Raw genomic sequence first — 20,000 nt, 5'->3', positions numbered from 1 at the left:
GAAATAAAAACAGTGCATTTATTTATTTATTCATTCATTTAATGAGAACATTTAAGTTCTACTGTCTTAGCAAATTTCAATTATATAATATAATGTTATCAGCCATAGTCACCATGTTGTACATTAGATCCTCAGACCTTATTCATCTTATAGATGAAACTTTACACCCTTTTACCGAACTCCCTAATTCCCCCCTTCCCCAAGCCTCTGACAGTGACTTTTCTACTCTCTGTTTCTGTGAGCTTGACTTTTTTTTTTTTTAATTTTAGAGTCCACAGATAAGTGATACTGTGCAGCACTTATTTTTCTTTGTCTGGTTTATTTCACTTAGCACAGCGCCCCTAAGGAAACAATGCAAGGTGGTGGATGTGTGTGGTGAGAGGTGGGAGGAATCCTTTCACAGTGTATATGCATGTCAGATCACCACAGTGTACATTTTACACATCTTACAATTTTACATGTCCATTATACCTCAATAAAACTGGAATTTTAAAAAAAATATATTTTAAACAAAATAAAGTACCTCCTTATAGGGTTGTTGTAAAGATTAGTTGAGTCAAGCACTTAGACACTGGTTGGCATTGGGTAAGTGCTCAGTAAAGATTAGTTATCAACACAAAGCAGAAAGGAAAACGTGCCCTGAGAAGGTGGGGTCATGGAGACTGTTTCACTCTCTGGTAAAAAAAAAAAAAAAAAAGGCTCCAAGAACTCCAAGAGAGTTTTTAAAAATTAAATATAAAAGATAAAATTATAAGCCAATTAAAAGGATTTTTTTTTCAGTTTTAAAATATAAATCAGGGGTGCCTGGGGAGCTCAGTAGATTGAGTGACTCTTGATTTCAGCTCAGGTCATGATCCCAAGATTGTGGGGTCCAGCCCTGAGCTGGGCTCCATTGCTAAGCATGGAGCCTGTTTAAGATTCTCTCTTTCTCCCTCTGCCCCTTTTCCCTGCTTGTGTGCATGCTCTCTCTCTCTCTAAATGGAAATAAAATAAAATATAGTATAAATTATAAGATTAGCAGTTGATAATGTTAATTACATTAAAATTCAGAATTTGTTTTTATGTAGACGTGTGTTTATGATAGACAAAGTTAACGGAAAGGTTAAAGACAGCACGGAAATATTTGCAGCATCTAATACTAATAAATATCTTTAGACTATAAAAAGAACATGTAAAAGTTATTAATATCAAAACCCACCAAAATAAACAATGACCCAAAATAACTCTAAATGGCAGAAGTTATGCTATAAAAGAGAATTCTATGAACACTAAATCATTTTAAATATAAATAACATTAAACCACTTTGAAATTATGGTTATTGAGGAGAATGTAAAGTTATAAATCTTTATACTGTAAAAATACCACACAATAAAAAATTGAAATGAGGGAAGCCAGCAGAGGAGGTAAGAAGACATATGTACACAAATTTCTCGTTCTTTCAAGCAGGGAGACAATAGATAATGTGCAAAGCTTATAAATAGGGAAACACTATTAGGTAAAGAAATGATTGCAATCATAACATAGCTCCTTAAATTACCAGACTATGGAAACAAAAGTGCATAAAACAAACCAAATGTAGATCAAAAGTAAAGGAATTCAAAAGAAACACTGAAGGGGCGCCTGGGTGGCTCAGTCGGTTAAGCGTCTGACTTCGGCTCAGGTCATGATCTCACAGTCTGTGAGTTTGAGCCCCGCGTCGGGCTCCGTGCTGACAGCTCAGAGCCTGGAGCCTGCTTCAGATTCTGTGTCTCCCTCTCTCTCTGACCCTCCCCCATTCATGCTCTGTCTCTCTCTGTCTCAAAAATAAACATTAAAAAAAAAAGAAACACTGAAAATAAAATCAAATATAAAATTAGGAATCAGAAATATGGAACAAGTGCTAAATTTCCAAAGCCTGTCATCCACGTTTCTAATAGGCTCTGTGTTTCTTACCCATGACCAGCATCTTGAGATCTGGTTTGTGTTTGATTTATCTCTGTGTCCAGTTCCTTACACATAGTAGGCACTAAAAAATACAATTATAATGAATGTACATGTTTAGAAGCCTAGCTACAGGTTTTCAGTAGACTTCAAAAATATCATCTAAGGTTGATTAAATCCTATTCTGATGCCAAGATTTTGAGAATGTTCGAAGAACAATTAATCATGTATTAACCTTTACTTGAGTTCAGTTTAGAGGCTCAATAGAAAAAAAGTGGCAACCTCAAAGTGACTAACTGGAAGGGAGTTTCAAAAATGGATTCTTGGCAAAGCTATGGGACTGATATAGGGAAACTATAAAAGCTAGCTCAGTACCCTTGGTGTAGTAACAGGGGAGCACTGCTGCCACCCTGACTCCTGCAGGAGTCAAGTAAGGGAGCCATTTTGAGTAGAGAGAGGATGGTCACCTGCCAGAAGCTAAGGCAAATAACAACCCCTGAGGAATACTGACCAGGGAAATGAAACCCTGACTTGACTTCCCTCTCACAGAATCTCCTGGAAGTGCCTTCTATTGGTGAAAAACAATTAAACGCTAGAAGACAAGGAGCCAGCTAGTGTAGCTTCCAAGATCATTCCCCTCAAGCAAAGTGCAGGTAGAGAAGGTAAGCAGAGGCTCTGGAGGGGCAAACAGAAGATAATCCAGCACAAAGACTCTATTTCCCAAAACTGTAAGAATACAGTCCATGTCAGTTCTTTTCCATGGTAAGTAGATACATATTTTTTGTATTAATAAATGCCATGTGGTTGATTCTGAGCTTCTATTCAACCAATAATTACAATCTCTGTCTTCTGTGTATCTAATATCTGTTCAAATAAACTGGAAAATCTACATCTTGTTCACTCAAAGTTCTCAGCCACGGGTCTTACTTTGTTTTCCCTGGGTTAGAAAATTGGGTCTATGATCTAGTTTCTGGTCAATAAAAAACAAGTCATGAGTGACAGATAGTTTTCTCTTCAGCCACAATTTTTTGACTGGGCAATTTTCAGTGCAGCAAAGATGGATTTATTTCTCTGCAAAGCAGATCCAAAGAAGCACCTAAAGAGTGTCTTCTTTGTTGGATTTTAGGATAGCCAATCCTTTGGTGCCAAATCTTACATGATCCTCTTTACCACATCATTAATAAAGACAGATGTTTTGAATTGAGGATCACACAAAAGCCAAAAGTGCTCTTGACCTTAAAAGACAGGACCAAACTTCCACTGTACTATAATGTTTTTTTTCATCCATAGACATTTATTTTAAGATGCATTCTTTTTGTTAGAAGATTCCTGTCAAATGAACTGAAATACTTTCATGGTCCTTCATAGCTGGTTAAATTTGAGCTCTGAAGAAATTTTTTTAAACTTTTTTAAATCTTTATTTATTTTTGAGAGAGAGAGAGAGAGAGAGAGAGCAAGCACAGAAGGGATACAGAGAGAAGGAGACACAGAATCCAAAGCAGGCTCCAGTCTCTGAGCTGTTAGCACACAGCCCAACACGGGGCTCGAACTCACAAGCCGCCAGATCATGACCTAAGACAAAGTCCAATGTCCAACTGACTGAGCCACCCAGGCAACCCCTGAAGAAATATTTTTAACTGCTCTCAAGACAGTCAGAGAATGTAAGAAAGAAAATATTCTCACCAACAAATTGATCTTTAGGTCTCATGTTAAAAAGCATGCCATGAGGGGAGCCTGGGTGGCTCAGTTGGTTAAGCATCCAACTTCGGCTCAGGTCATGATCTCACAGCTTGTGAGTTCAAGCCCCGTGTCAGGCTCTGTGCTGACATCTCAGAGCCTGGAGCCTGCTTCTCCTTCTGTGTCTCCCTCTCTGCCCCTAACCTACTCGCATTCTGTCTCTGTCTCTCTCAAAAATAAATAAACATTAAAAAAATTTAAAAAGCATGCCATGATATTGTTTCTTAGCTCCTTTCATTTTTACAAGAATCCATGTTAAAACATGTGCCAAATTATGGTTCTTCACAAAAGAGTTTAGAGATTATAATGTGTTTTCATATTCTCATCAGTTTATTTTTCTACCTTCTTGGTCATGATTTTAAACACTCTAGTCAATTCTTTAATTCCCTTACCTATCCCTCTTATTCTCAACCTCCATGGTTTTTCTCCTGGGATGCAGATCTGAAGAGACAAGAGATACCTGAATAGCTTCACTTGGCAAATACAACTTCTTACTGCTTAAAATATGCTTTTTTTTCTGGGATTCCCTATTTCATTAAATAACCTATCTATTACCCAGTTTTCAATACAGAAATCTAGTAGTCTATGAAATTATTATTCTTCATTACATACCCCAACTCCTTAGCCAATCACCACAGATTGGGTTCCCTGGGAAGCAAACTCTGAGGCAGAAATCCGTGTTTCACAAGTCTAGTAGGAAGTTCTCTTGGGATCAACAGCTGTGGAAGGGAAGAGATGGAAACAGGATTGGATAGAGGGAAAAGTTGCAATGTAGTCTCAATGGAAGCCTCAACTGATATACTATGGTTATGTTTGAATGAACATTTATATCCCCAGACTTATTAGTCATTGGATGAGGGCCACCCTAGGAAGGGGTGCAGCCTTGGACAAGAGAGCTTAATTGTCTGGAGCAGGGGTGTTTTTAGCAGTGGCACTCCCTAAAAAGTGAATTCAAATGGCACAGTCTCGGCTGCACCAATACATCACCTGATCCTATCATTCTATTTCTTAAATAGCTCTCAGGTCAATTCATGACTTTGTTTCCCAGTGCCACTACTGTCATCCACCACTAACATGTCTCTCCTGTATAACAGCTTTATAAGGGTTTCACTCTATCCACTATATTTCTCTTCTCATTTATTTTTTCAGCTAGCTGTGCAATTTTTATAAAAAACTTATGGGCCCTTCTCTCTCCTCTGCTTAAAAACTTTCAATAGACTTATTGTCTTTATAATAAAACATCAATTTCTTATTAGCCCAATAAGGCAATTGTGATCTTTCCTCTGCATGTCTCTTCTTTAACATCTAGAAGTCACTCATCACCCCTCTGGCAATGCCTGACTATACCAAGCTTCTCAAATGTACCTATCCGATTTTCCATATGTTGCTTCTGCTGCTGAGAATGCACATCACCCACCTCTGCCTTTATGGCTGATCTAGCTTACTCTTATTTTCTAGAGAGGCATTTCTCAAGAAGTTTGATCCTTCTACTTCTCCCTTAACACCTTTCATCTCCCCAGTCATAAAACTTTCCAAATATAAAAATGCTTTACAATTTTCTATCATTATTTTAACGTGTACTCATCACCTGCTAAATAGTCTCATGAGAACAGAACTTGTGCTTATCCTAAAACCAACATGGCCCAGTATCTGGCACTTAGTAAGAGTTAAAAAATATTTGTTGATTGAATATATGTTGCTCATCAAAATGATTGTTCAGGTTGATCCAGAGGAATACTTCAAAATTTCTGAAACTTTGAGAAGTATAATTTAATAACAATTGCCATTCAAATTTGATAGAATTAGATGGAATTTTCTTTTTAATTTTTCTTCTTTTTCTTCATGAAAACTAAACCAATTTATAGTGATGATTTATAATAGCAATGCATCCTCAGGCAGACTTCATCTGTTTGGATATTACCTACTAGTTAAGGTTTTGATAAAATCAAATGAACTCATCTATAAAGCATTTAGTACAGTACTGGACACATAATAGGCATTCAATAAATGCTAACTATTATTTTACATTCAGTGTATACAATGAACTCTTTTACCTAGTATTCTGTTATATGTCATTGCCTATGTATTGACTGGTATGTCACAAAAAACTCACAATCACACAGTCCTTTAAAGTCAAGCACTTTCATATCTATGATCTTATTTAATTTTCACAACCCTGTAAGTCATGTAGAACATGGACTATTAACCTGGCTGTGACTCAGTTCTTATTTCACCAAAATAAAGAAAAATGGGGTGCCTGGGTGGCTTAGTCAGTTAGGCATCCAACTTCGGCTCCGGTCATTGTCTCGTGGTTTGTGAGTTCGAGCCCCGCGTCGGGCTCTGTGCTGACAGCTCAGAGCCTGGAGCCTGCTTCGGATTCTGTGTCTCCTTCTCTCTCTGCTCCTCCCCTGCTTGTGATCCGTCTCTCTCTATCAAAAATAAATAACTATTAAAAAAAATTAAATACAATAAAGAAAAATAAGGAAAAATGGGAGCATCTGGGTGGCTCAGTCGGTTAAGTTCTGACTCTTGATTCAGCTCAGCTCATCATCTCACAGTTCATGAAATCAAGCCCTGCATGGGGCTCTGTGCTAACAGTACAAAACCTGCTTGGGATTCTCTCTCTCCCTCTCTGCCCAACCCTCAATCATATGTGTATGCTCGTTCTCTCTCTCTCTCTCTCTCTCAAAATAAATAAATACACACACACACACACACACGAAAAATGATTGGCCCAGGCAGACAGATAGTAGGTCAGATAATGGTAATTAAAAGTTAAAATAATGGCAAAGTCTCTTTATGTGTATATAACATTAAACTGTATACGTAAGATAAATTTTTATTTGTAAGTTTCTTTTTACATAATATAGGTTTGTTTAATTACTGCAGATGCCCTATACCAATGCTTACATCCACTACTTCAGACCTCTAAATGACAGCTATAATTAGACCTTTATAGTTAGTTCCTGAGGTGTCTTCATCTCCCACAGGTTCAGTAATATGGCTTTTGAATTTCTAAGTCTTTAGATTTTTTCCTTGAAAAAGAAGTGAGTTTTCTGTATATTATGTGTATGATTGATACAATAACTGGGACATTAGGTTAACCCAAGCACATGAGAATAAACTGTGTTAAGAAGATTTACATTTATGTTCTCTTAACATTCTTTAGCTACTGAAATAGACTCTCTAAAGAATCTTGGGTGGGTTTTTTTTTGTCGTTGTTATTAATTCATGATACATTAATACATGTTATTAATACATGATAAATTGTGCAGAAATAAATGTTTAATGGAGCTTATATGAACAGCTTTACTCTTAGACAGCATTTGACTTTTATGCAATCAGTCTCAAATGTTAGAACAATAACAGTTAAAAAGGGAAAAAAGGGGCGCCTGGGTTGCTCAGTAGGTTAAGCATCCGACTTTGACTCAGGTCGTGATCTGGCGGTTCCTGAGTTCCAGCCCCATGTCCGGCTCTGTGCTGACAGCTCAGAGCCTGGAGCCTGCTTGGGGTTCTGTGTAACCCTCTCTCTCTGCCCCTCCCCTGCTCATGCTCATGCTCTCTCTCTCTCTCTCTCTCTCTCAGATCAATAAACATTAAAAAAAAAAAGTATTTTTAAAAAAGGAAAAAAAAAAAACCTAAAACCAGACACACCAAAACCAAAACATAACTCTTAAAATACTTTGAAATAAGAGGTTTCTGTTGGATATTTGGGTTGGGGAGAGAAGGAAGCAAAGGAAAAGAATGAAATTGTACACACCTCAATGGAACTTTGAGAGGTTTCTCCCCTGAGGCCTAGCAGCAGTTGTTAAATCATCATCTCCCTCTATCTCCCTTCCCTTCAGGTAACTTTATCCCTGTTTTTTTTGTAGGATAATTTAGTCATTTATTCATTGCCTTCCTTAAGCAAGAAAATATATCTGCCTTCCAATATACTCACCTTAAATAGGAATAGTAGATATTCAAAATCCTGTTAAATATGTTTAAAAAGCTTTCTGATAATTTGAAATTTCTGCAATTATTGATTGATATGAATGCAGGTGAAAAATCTGTGTAATTTCCAGAGCACCATCTCTCCTCGAGTACTGTAGAAAGTGCATTGAAATGCTTATGAGTGTGTATGGGAACACTTATTCATTCAAAAAAAATATTTATGTGCCCGCTGCCTGCATTATTCTAGTTTGGTAGAATGCAGAAGTAAGCAAGAGATACACAATCGCACATTTGGTGGAGGTTTCTTTCTAGTGAGCAGAGAGAAAATAAATAAGCCAAAAAAATAAATTTAAAGGGCAATGTTAATACAGAAAAATTCCAGAAGAAAATAAAACTGGATAATAAGTATGACCAAGTGCCACAGAAGCCTCATTGAGCAAGGTCCATTTGAACCAGAAACCTAAAAAACAAGGATTCAGCTTGCAAAGATCTGAAGAAAGAGTTTTCCAGACATCTGGAATAATGAATGCAAAAGCCCCGAGGTAGGATTAGTTAGGTTAGGCCATTGTTGAAACAAAGGCATCAAGGGGAGAAACAGAAGATAGGTAGATAACAGACAATTTACCAAAGGTTAAGCAGGTAGAATTCAGTTCTCTGTGAGGTGTGAAGTCACTAAAGGATTTTGACCAAGAATTTAAAATGAAGAAAGGTGGTATGGACTAGTTAGGAGAATGGCTTTTTGGAGCCAGACTGCATGCTTTTGAATCTCAGCATTGAAAATTGCTAGCTCTGTGACCTTAGACAACTCAACTTTTCTAGCCTCAATTTCCCATAAAATAAAGTTAATCTAACAGTATCCATTATACTTTATATGATTGCAGAGTATTAGTATCTATCTTATTATTTTTTAAAAGACCACACTGGAGCAGTAGGAAGAAAGAATTGCATGAAAGGAAATCGAAATGTTGAACTCATTTGGAGGTTGTGTTAGTTTCTATTGCTAGCATAATAAACTACCACAAACTTAGTGGCTTGAAACAACACAAATTATCATATTTTGGTTCTATAGGTCAGAAGTCAGACATGGTCTCGCTAAGGTAAAAGTAAAGATGCTTGGCAAAACTTCATTCCCTTCTAGAGTCTAAAGGGGAAAATTCTCTTCCTTGTCTTTTCTAATTTCTAGAGGCCACCTTCATTCCATGGCTCATAGCCCGCTCTGCCTTCAAAGGCAGCAACAAAGTTCATGCCTTCTCACATTGTATCTCTAACTACAGCTGGGAAAGATGCTCTACTTTCAAGGACTCATGTACTTAATTTGCACTCTCAAGATAATCCAGATCAATCTCATCAAGGTCTATACTCTTAATCATATTTACAAGGTTCCTTTTGCTGTGTAAGGTAACATATTTAGACGTTTCACAGAGTTAGGGCAAAGGCATCTTTGATTATTATCTGTCTAACACTGTAACACAGGTAGGTTTTAGGAAGATATTTTAGTAATATTTAATATAGTAATAGTTTAGTAATTTAGTAATACTTGGTAATTTTGAATTTAGTGATATTTAAACAATTATTTAAAGTAATATTTAAACAAGCCCTGCTTTGGGTGAGCCCAGCTTCTCTCTCTCTCTCTCTCTCTCTCTCTCTCTCTGTGTCTCTCCCCCCGCCCCCGCCCATGGGATTATGTCTCTCTCTCCACCCTCACTCACTTGTACCCTCTCTCTCTCAAAAAAATAAATAAATAAAATAAAATAATAGGTTATGTTTAAACAAGTCCTTTGCTAAATTTATGTCTAAAAACATACTGTTGGGGGCACCTGGGTGGTTCAGTCACTTAAGTATCTGACTCTTGATTTTAGCTCAGGTTATCTCACGGTTTGTGAGATTGAGCTCCACATTGGGCCCTGACAGCGTAAAGCCTGCTTGGGATTCTCTCTCTAACTCTCTCTCTGCCCTTCTCCAGCTCATGCTTGCTCGCTTACTCTCAGAATAAATAAAATAAATTTAAAAAGAGTAAAATAAAATAAAAATAAAAATACACTGTTGGCTTCAAATTATAGGTGTTCCTCATTATCCAAAGACATTTAAATCTTCTCAAAAGGGGAAACATATCTTAGTAAACATCAAATATCAATTTTCAATGAAAATTAATTTGAGTTTACTTTATTTCAGAGTTAACAGTTTAGCTATATTACAATTACATAGTAATTCTTAGAATTAAAAAATTAAGAATCTTTTTTTTAAATAATTTTTCAGCAAAATAGTGTGGTAGCATGATAGGACCTTTTTAAATTGACCTTTCAAAGAAAAATAGTAAAGAAAGACATTTTGGCAATTAAGAGCCCATTTCTGATTAAGTAAACTCAGTTACTTTAGACCAACTCTTCTACTAAAGATAGCTAGTGAAGCTGGGATAAATAGGTAATAGAGACTAGATAAAGAGATAGATACATACATACATACATACATTTATAGGAGAGTCTTTGAAGAGCTAAGTCAGTGAAGAATTGCCTATTCAGTGTGGCTATGAAAAAAAAAAAAAAACAGAAAATGAAGCTCTGGAAGGTGAGCCTAGCATTTTAGACACTGCCCCTGCAGGAATCTACTAGTACTGTTAAATGCTTCTAAGAGGAAGATAATTTGAGTCATATTTTTGACAACCTTATAGGAGTGGCTGGCTAAAAATTAGACTTGAGTACCAGCTAAGGTGGGAGATCTCTGATAAACCTCTATATATTTTTGGTTTAAATTTAAAAGAGATACATACTGGAGAAAATGTGTATTAAATGTAAACTGGGACTTTCAGAGACTACAGTCCCACTTCAAATCATATCAAAAATTTACAAAATATCTAATCAAAAATAATCAGGAGCACGTGGTGACAAGAATATATGAATTAAAATCAGCAGAAACAAAATATAATAGAAACCTATTAAATGGGGCTCTAGATATTGGAGCTGCCAGACCAAGTTTCAAAGTAACTGTGTTCACTATATTCAAATAAATAAGACAAAAAATCTAGAGGGTAGAAATTCTGCAACTGAAAGATTCCAAAACTGAAGTTGTTAATTTAATGATAGGATTTAACAGCTGAGATGTAGTTGAAGAGAGAATCAGTGACATTGAAGATGGGTCAGAATAAAACATCTTAATGAATCATGGAAGTAAATGAATGAAGAAAGCAAAAAAAAAAATGGGTAAGACACATAAAAATTCAGTGAGATACACTAATATGTTTATAATTGGAGCCTCAGAAGAGAAAGAAGCAGCAGCAATATGTGAATAGATAATGGATATAATTTATCCCTTGATAAAACATATGAAATTTAAGAAGGTTTATGAGATCCAAGCCAATTATGACCAAACTACATTTTACTCATAGCCCTGAAAATTTGAAACAATAATAGTATGTAAAAGAAACTAAGAACACACAAAACATTTTTAAAGAAGCAATAATTAGACTGAGAGCTGAATCTTTAATACAAATAATAAAAAAATAAACTGTGCAATATTATCTTTATAATGTTAAAACATACTACATACAAAGCTAGAATGCTAGACCCAGAAAAAAAAATGAGAAACATCTTCAAGAATTCATTTGAAATAAAATTACCTTCATACAAATAAAAAATAAAGAGAATTTTTCCCAAAAAAGAGGAATTGCAAGGAGCATTTCTCAAGCAGAAAGAAAGAATCTCAAATGCAAGATTAGAGGTGCAGAAAGGAATGAAGAGCAATAAAAATGGTCAATATCAAGGTAAATCTAAATAAACATTGACTATGTCTATAATGATTACTATATCAAATCACAATGTCTTAGGATATATGTGTATGTAGATGTATATCAAAAGAAAGAGAATTAAAATATACAATTTCATATAGCTGAAATGCAGTAGTAAAAATTTTAAATGTTTTAAATAACTTAGATTTTCTTAAGGTAAAAGCACTAATTAATATTAGACTAAGTCAAAGATATTGTATTCCTAAAGCATTCACAAAAAAAGAACAATAAAAAAAAAAGAAAATACATTTCACCAACAAAAGAAAAAGTGGAACCAAATAAATACATTATATATACCTAAAAGAAGCAGAAGGTAGGAATAACAAAAGAAGGAAGAGGGATAAATAGAAAGCAAATAGAAAGAGGACAGATTTTAATACAACTATACCAATAGCTATAGTTCTTATAACTAGACTAAGAGCTCTAACTAAAGGAAAGATAAAAGACAAAAAAATAATACACAGCCTACAAGAAAACATTTCTAAAATATGAGAGTGCAACAAGGTTGAAGTTAAAAATTTGGGGAAAAGATATAGAATACAAACAAAAGAAATGTTTTAAGTTCTATCAGTATCACACAAAGTAAACTTTGGTACAAAAAAAATCATTATTGGGAATAAAAAACCCATCAACTGGCAAAAGAAACATATCTTATGACAGAGGAATTTCTCTTAGTATTACATATATTTTTAAAAGGCATACATATATGCACCAAAAGACACATATAAAAATGTTCATAGCAGTGTTTCATAATAGCCAAGGACTTAGAAAAAACCAAGAGCAGAAGAATGGATATTTAACTGACAGCATATTTATATACTGAATATTATGTGGCAATGAAAATGAAAAGCTACATTAAGCTAAAGCTAATGACATATTTGAATATCATTAATCCTTATTGATCAAAAGGACTGAGTCAAGGATAATATATACCGTAATTTTCCATTTATATGAAATTCAAAAACTAAACGGTAATAGAAGCAAAACTAAAGGATAGTAATAGAAATTGATATTATTAAGCTCATTCACAGGGAAGAAATATGAGTAGGAGGAGAATGAGTGGGGCATTATTTCATTTCTTGAACTGAGTGATGATTACAGAAGTGTTCTCTTTGTGGCAATTGAACTCTGCAGATGTTTTCTCTATATTCTTCTCCATATCTGTGTCATACATTACATATTTACATCATTACCTATAATAAAGTATATTATATATGTATATACGCATATACATATATATGCTTATATATGTATATATACACAAATATGTTTATATATTGCATATATAGATACAAATATATGTATATAATATATATTTGTATATGTATATGTATATGTATACATATATATACATATATAATGTATATATAATCAGAAATTGGAGTATGAGAAAACATAACTTTATTCTCTCTAAATGAAGTCAACTTTTTATCAAGCCCCTATGACAACTGATAATGGACAGCACTTGACCTTGACAAATAAAAGTATCTCAGTCTCTTCTTTTTTTTAAATAGTCTATTTAGGGTAGTTGGACTTGATATAACATCAGCTGTCCTCTCTTCTTTGCCCAGATCCCTCCTCTGATGCAGTGGTCAGCATCTCCTCTAACACTGAGCAATTATTTAAAGGATGTAATATTTAACAAGTGCTAAAATAGTAGACTTCATAATACACTACATGACTTAGTTGGGCCTTTATATCAACTATCCTCATGTACCAGTTTTATCCCCCAAATTACTATTATGTACTTCAAAAGCAGGCTTCATATCTAAGTTTCCTTTTTGTTGTTGTTTTTGCTTCCTCTGCCTAAAAAAACAGACTCCAAGACTAAATATTCATTAAATGTTTGTGTTATACTAACCATTATCACATACTTTTAAGGTAAAGTATTAATATCTCCATGCTCTGCTAGAGAAAAGTAAAGTTTAAAGAGACAAATTAAACTACCCATGGGTTCACAGGTAGAAAATGACAGTGTTCATAATGAACATCTGATTCTATAGCTAAACGTTCTGTTTACCAAGTCTGTACCCTTTCTAAGTGAAAAGTCATTTTAGATTAACTTGAAGCTCCGTTCAACTCTTTACATTTTTTTCTATAACACTATGGCTTTAAAATAATAATAATAGATTTCACAGGTTATATTTTTAGTATGTGATATTTTTACTATGGATCAGTGTGATGAGATTATTTTCTAAAGCAGGAGTTGGCAAAGGACAGTCTGAAGGTCAAATCCAGCCTGATGCCTGTTTTCATAAAGAAGTTTTACTAGAACACAATCACTCCCCTTAATTTTTGTATTATTTGGCTGCTTTAGCATGACAACAGCAGAGCTGAGTATTTGCAACAGACACCATATGACCTACAAAGCTGAAAAACTTTACTGTCTGGCTCTTCATAAAAAAAAAATTGCTAACTCTAGTATGAGGATTCCATTATTTTCCAATCATGTATATTGTGGACTCTGAGTTTCCTGGACACCAAAATAAAAAGGAAAACAACAGATTGTCATTATGCCATGAAAGAGAAAAGTAGCAATGATCTTTTTAGAACTTTGCTAAATTTGCTATTTGTATATTTACATTACTTTCAGTAGTAAAATAGAAAATGGTATATATCAGTCAAGGTCCAGGGTCTAATCAGGAGACAAATATCACATCAGTCATTTACACAGGGAAAAATGGATAGGAGCGATTTTCAACTATTGGAAGGGAGTTATGAAAGAACCATATTGCAGACAGAGGATGTGGCAGGACTGAGCTCCTTGCAAGTGGTTTATCCTAGGGAAGTATGATCTGAGGATGCCACTGAAGCTCCCTCACTGAGTAATAATAATGGAGAAGTGGTGGGGACCCAACAGAGAAGAGTCCTCCTGACTCCATCACCTTGTATTTCACTCCTGTGCCCTTTGTTGATGAGGGATTACATTCTCCACCTGGCAAGATCCCCAAGATCCAGCAGGGCAAAAAAAAGGCGGATGTGAAGCTGAGAAGTAGGAAGTAGGTAACTGGTGCCTATTGGAATATGAGTTTACAGAGTGTATGTGTCTCAGATGCATCTTTTTAAAACTGATTCAATTAACATTTGTCATAACATTATATTAACCTCACAGGCGCTTGGGCAGCTCCATCATTGAGTGCATACGATTCTTGACTTTGGCTCAGGTCACAATCACAGTGTCGTGGGAATATTGTTTTAATTATAGATCACTTTTCTCTAGAGAAAAATAGCCTGAAGAAATTAAAAGTGGGGTCTAGTTGGTGTTAAAATAACAATACAAAATGATGCTATTTTTATCCAGTGTTGGGAGTACTTCCAGGTGCCTTCAAACTCTACCAGCTTATCTCTCTGTGTTCCAAAAAGGTAGCATACATTTGTTCACAAATTATTCCTCTCTGTGTTATCTGCCATTTTTCTCCTCTACTTCTCTAGACCACTGGAAAGAAAATGGCTGCTGAATATGCTGAAATCACCATTAAGCCACAGAGACACTACCAAAGTAGCCAGTGCTCCAGTGCCCAGGCCAAAATTGCTGGTGCCTATGCAGAAGACAGCATGATGCCTCTGTTGTTGTCAGAGTTGCCAATATATGTGAAAGCATTTCATCTTCCCCCACTTTTCTTCTGGTCCATTGCTGGACGGTATTGCCCACTTAGACTAACATGTGCACCCCCACCATGACTTGCACATACCACATATCTTTAGCAGAAAGTTAGAGACTCACATTTTTTCTCCTCTCATTAGGACTCAAGGACATACCCACAAGAGAAGGACTAAAGAAAACTCCCTCATTCCAGTGATATATGAACATTTTTTATGAGAATACATTATTTTTATGCATCTTAACTCACACTGCTACAGAGTTCTTTCCCATAAAGCTCTTTGGTCTTTCATGCCAAGGCATTCCAGATAAATCCCTACTGTTGAACTTCCAGACATGTCCCAAACATATCTAAATCCTATAGTTACAGTTTATCCTGAAATCTGTAAGTCTCTAAGGCATAAAAATGAAGTTTGTTTTTTCACCCAAAAAAATAGAGATTTAACATTACATCACATGAATTCTGCAGATATCCTTATAAAAACTAATCTTATGTGTTTCTCTCTCCCTCTAGTTGGTGAATTTCTCAAAAACAGAATTTTTTTTCTGAGTTTCTAAACATTTTCACACTTAACACAATACTTAGTACAAATAGGCATTCAATTAACATTTGTGCTTCAAGTTTGCATGAAAACGAAGTGAGCTAACAGATCAAGTGAAAATCCAACGTTGTCTCCATACTGTTATAGTTAATTGTTTTGGCTCAGTTTACATGAAATAATCAAGATTAGTTTGCTGATTCTCACTTGCTTTTCATATGTCAACATGTTAAAAAAAATAGAAAAGATCACCATTATTAATGTATGTGACAATATTTCCGTAAACAATTATGTTTACAAGGTTTTTCCACTTTTACACCAAGATTTGGTAGTTGATGGAACAAGGAGGGCCAGTAATTGCTGTTGCTAATGGTAACATATCCTGAAGACAAACACGAGGGAAATCCTGGGGAGTAGTGTGGAGAAAACTGTAGAGTTACAGGGAGGATATCAAAGTAAAAATAGAATAATTTAGAAATCACCATCTTTCTTTGAATGGATATCCTGGCAGTCAAAATCCCCAAACAGAAGCTAGTTGAGCCAAGACTTCCTTTGAAACCACTTCTATTTCATGGAAACTAATTTTTAAAATGCTCAGTGGTTTAGGAACATGAAGAGTCAGTTTACAAATCATCATCCACTTCATGAAAAGAAAAAGAAAAAGAAATCATCAAGAACCCAGATTTAAAAACCATATAACAGAGTTAAACATGAAGTCATGTGACAAATTAGAGGGACACCCGAGTAATTTCAACACAGTCAAATCATCAGCCTTCAGTCCTCATAGTGATTATGCTCTCAGCTTACATACATCTCTGCATTGCTGTGGCATCCTAATAACATCTGTTAAAAATCCTGACATGTTGGTAATGTGAGGAGAGAACATCCTTCAGTGTACCTATGCCAGTAAGCAAATGTCTGTTCTAGTTGCTGAGGTTTTTAGTCTTTCTGACTATATATAGCTCATACTTCTCTAATCTCTGTACTTTGGAGTCAAGTATATTTAAGAGCTCAATGAAAATAAGCAAGTTGTGATTATTAACTAGTTCATACGTTGGTTTAAAAATCCATGTCTGTGATAAAATGCTCTGTTAATAGGCATGCACCGAATGTGTGTTAAATCTGGACTTTCTGTATTAAATACATTTTCTTTTTTATTTTTTTAATGTTTATTTATTTTTGAGAGAGAGACAGAGCATGAGTGGGGGAGGGGCAGAGAGAGGGAGATGCAGAATCCGAACCAGGCTCCAGGCTCTGAGCTGTCAGCACAGAGCCCTACACGGGGCTCAAACTCACAAACCGTGAGATCATGACCTGAGCCAAAGCCGGATGCTTAACCAACTGAGCCACCCAGGCACCCCTGAATACATTTTAAATATGAAGCAATGATCTTGTTATTAGTATTAATATTTTTAATTTTCCATTTCTAAGATTAAGATTATACCCCCCCAGTCATTATATATTCTGCTCCCAATTTAATACTTTTCCTAGAACATGCACTTTAATCCACAAATGGTTTTGCATGTAGTGTTTCCTCATCATTTAGTATTCTCACACATCCTTCAAATCTTAAATATCTCCTACTTTTTGAAACTTTCCTCTGAACCCCCAGGCAGAGGCGATGAGGTTATTTCCTTCCTGTATATTCTCACTGTACAGGATACAGTGGCCACTGACTTATTTTTCAACCTCCTGTCTCAGAATGAGGTTCTCAAGCATAGGAATGGCATGTCTCGCCTCTTTATGCCTCTATTGTTTTGCCCAGTTCTGGAGCATAACTGAGAAAAATTGTAATTTGTTAAATGAACCAATCTGCCTTCCGGATCTTCTGTCCTCTAATACCTATCCCGGTACATATAAATTTTATCATGCTTCAGTCACAGGGAACTAGTTAAAAATCATATATATATATATATATATATACACACATATATATATGTATACCGTTTAAAAACTATATATATATACACATATATACGTATATACATATATATGTGTGTGTGTGTATACACACACACACACATATATATATATATACACACACATATATATTACAATGGCTTTGCTCACAGAGCTGTATCAGTCTGCATGGTCCATCTCTTAGCTGACACAGAAGACTTTCACATGTACACAATATAGTGACCTGTTCTGTTGTGTTTTAAGGGGCTCCTGAGAACTTCCTCAATTGACAGAACTTCTACCATCAGAGTATCTTCATTTCCATCACTGCCCATTCCTATTTTAACTTGCAAACACTTGTAAAAAAGATCTACCACTAATTTCTCTACATGTTAGCATGCTGCTACTCTCCAACGTGAAAATTATCTGAGAATGAGAGAATAATCTGCTCAAGGTTCAACACAATCTCTACTCTTGGATATGTGATTTGGAGCCTTCCACTTCAGTTTGTTTAAGTTCTCAACTGAACAATTGTAATAATGATAGTAACCACCCCAACATTTTGCTCTTTTATAAAATTCAACTGAATGTGAAACTATGATGATAGTCAACATTTATTGAATATATATACTAAGCATTTGCTTTACATACATTATTAACTTTAATCATCCCTACAACATTACAGAATAGGTATTAGTATCCCTTTCTGCAGAAAATTTGCCCAAAGGGGTGTGTGTGTGAATGAAGAACATACCTAGTGTAGTAATCTGGTCAGAGTTATTTGAAATGTAAAAAGTGAAAGCTAGAACAAGAAGACTAGAAATAAGAAAGCTAGAAATAAGACTACTCAGTTAGTATGGATTTTCATCAAGTTTAATAAGGTTGTTAAGATATAAACCATCAATCAGCTCTCCAAAAGGAACCGGTATTTTTAACAAAAAATGAAAAATCTAAGAATATTTTAGCAAATAACCAAAAAGAGCTCATGAGATGGAACCTCCAAAGAAGCCATATGATCCTGATAAAGACAAAACAAAATGGCAGCTCAGTTAAGGGAAAACTTACCACTATCCAACACATTTAGGAATCAACCTAGACGCTGGACTGGAGACAAAGGTGATTACACGCTGTTGCTACTGTCAAGGACCTTACAATCCAATGTGAGGGTTAGAGATGCAGTCAAGTTTTAAGTTAAAGGAAAGGTACTTGCATTATGAAATGGCACAGAAAGAAAAACTAAGCCAACTGGAGAGAATAGGAAAGGACTTACAGAATAAAGAGCATTTTGTGGTCTTTGGAAACTAAGTAAAGGATATTTAATATTAAGTTATCATGTACTCTTTAGAAATATCACCTTGAGGGTCTAGTCTATTCGGAAAATACTGAGAAGCTCTATTCTAGGTAATGTGTATCCAAAAGACATGTATCCCCAAAAATGGAATCTAAATTCTAAGCAAACTTAAGGTATTATCGTGTGACCAATACACATTAATTATCAGAATTTAAACAGTAAGATAAAATACTGGTTTATAATTTATCTAAAAAGTATGTCCCAGACAGCACTGAAAACTGTAAAGATACAAATTTAGCTCATGTTGTGCATTTGTTCCTGAAATTCAGCCAAATTGAGGATGCAAAACAACCATACTTAGTTCCCCTTTTAATAAGATCTATGCAATAGGAAATGAGACTAGTGTCTTTGAAAATAAGTTAATTATGGAATTAAATGAAAATCCATAATTCTAAATAACTAAATTATATAATTCTAATGTAATGTTTAGTGAATAAATTACATTTTTTTCACACCAATTCTATGGATATTTCTCTTTCTAATCACCACCCCCCTACTTTCTCCACATACCTGATTCTGAGTAAAGGGAAATAATATTTTCTATCCCTCGTCAGATGGAGTTTGAATGAAAGGCAATTCCAGTCAGGACATGTTCCATAGCACTGAAATAGAACTCAGAAGTAGGGACCTCTTACTTTAATAACCTGAAAATAGAGAACATACCCCAGAAGCTATGCATTAAAGATTAAAATCCAACAGCAATTACAAAATCAAATAGTCAAACTAAGTAATGAGGTGACCATTGGGAGTCAGTAATAAAACCAATTGGTCTGAGAAACCAGAAAAACGAAACATAAAATGTCATGGAGTGGCAAAAAGGAAGTGATCTAGAAATGTTCCTAAAATGGAGTAAGGATGACTCCAGTAAGCCAAACACAGGAGTATCTTGTAGGTCAGGAGTATCTGATAGAGCCTGAAACAAAAGGAAAGAGTAGCCATCCCTTTATACAAGAAGGTATGAACAGTACATACCAGAAATGAAGCCACATCGTTTTAATTTTAGCTTCCATATAGTAGCTGCAGGCTGTCTGGTCTGTCCACAGGATCCCTAGATACAAACCTCTTCTAGTAGCAGAGTCAAACCTACCTGAAGAGAAACATTTGGAAAATCAAGTTTTCTCTCTGCCCTGGTAATAGTGTGTTCATAAGAAAGAGAAAATGAGGCTTTCAAGAAAGTGAAAGCTAATTTTTAAAGATGGTCTAAATCAGTGAGGTGATAATAGAATTGTACTGCTTTT

At 35.2% G+C, this 20,000-nt stretch overlaps 1 protein-coding gene across 9 annotated transcripts in view; it reads left to right on the top strand.

The window, feature by feature from the left end:
- Positions 1–20,000, top strand: part of OSTN (osteocrin) — a 230,697-nt gene that overhangs the window by 153,072 nt on the left and 57,625 nt on the right. For 7 of the 9 annotated variants that reach the window (XM_042956505.1, XM_042956504.1, XM_042956507.1 and 4 more), the window contains one exon: positions 2,471–2,583. The exons of the other annotated variants lie outside the window; for them this stretch is intronic. The gene's annotated coding sequence lies outside the window, so the exon portion shown is untranslated. The remainder of the gene's footprint in view (positions 1–2,470; positions 2,584–20,000) is intronic. 9 annotated transcript variants of the gene reach the window in all.

The sequence above is a fragment of the Panthera tigris genome, chromosome C2, assembly GCF_018350195.1.
Source record: "Panthera tigris isolate Pti1 chromosome C2, P.tigris_Pti1_mat1.1, whole genome shotgun sequence".
Classification (NCBI taxonomy): Eukaryota; Metazoa; Chordata; class Mammalia; order Carnivora; family Felidae; genus Panthera; species Panthera tigris.
Note: the sequence above shows the minus strand (reverse complement) of the source record. Positions and strands in the feature narration are given on the sequence as shown.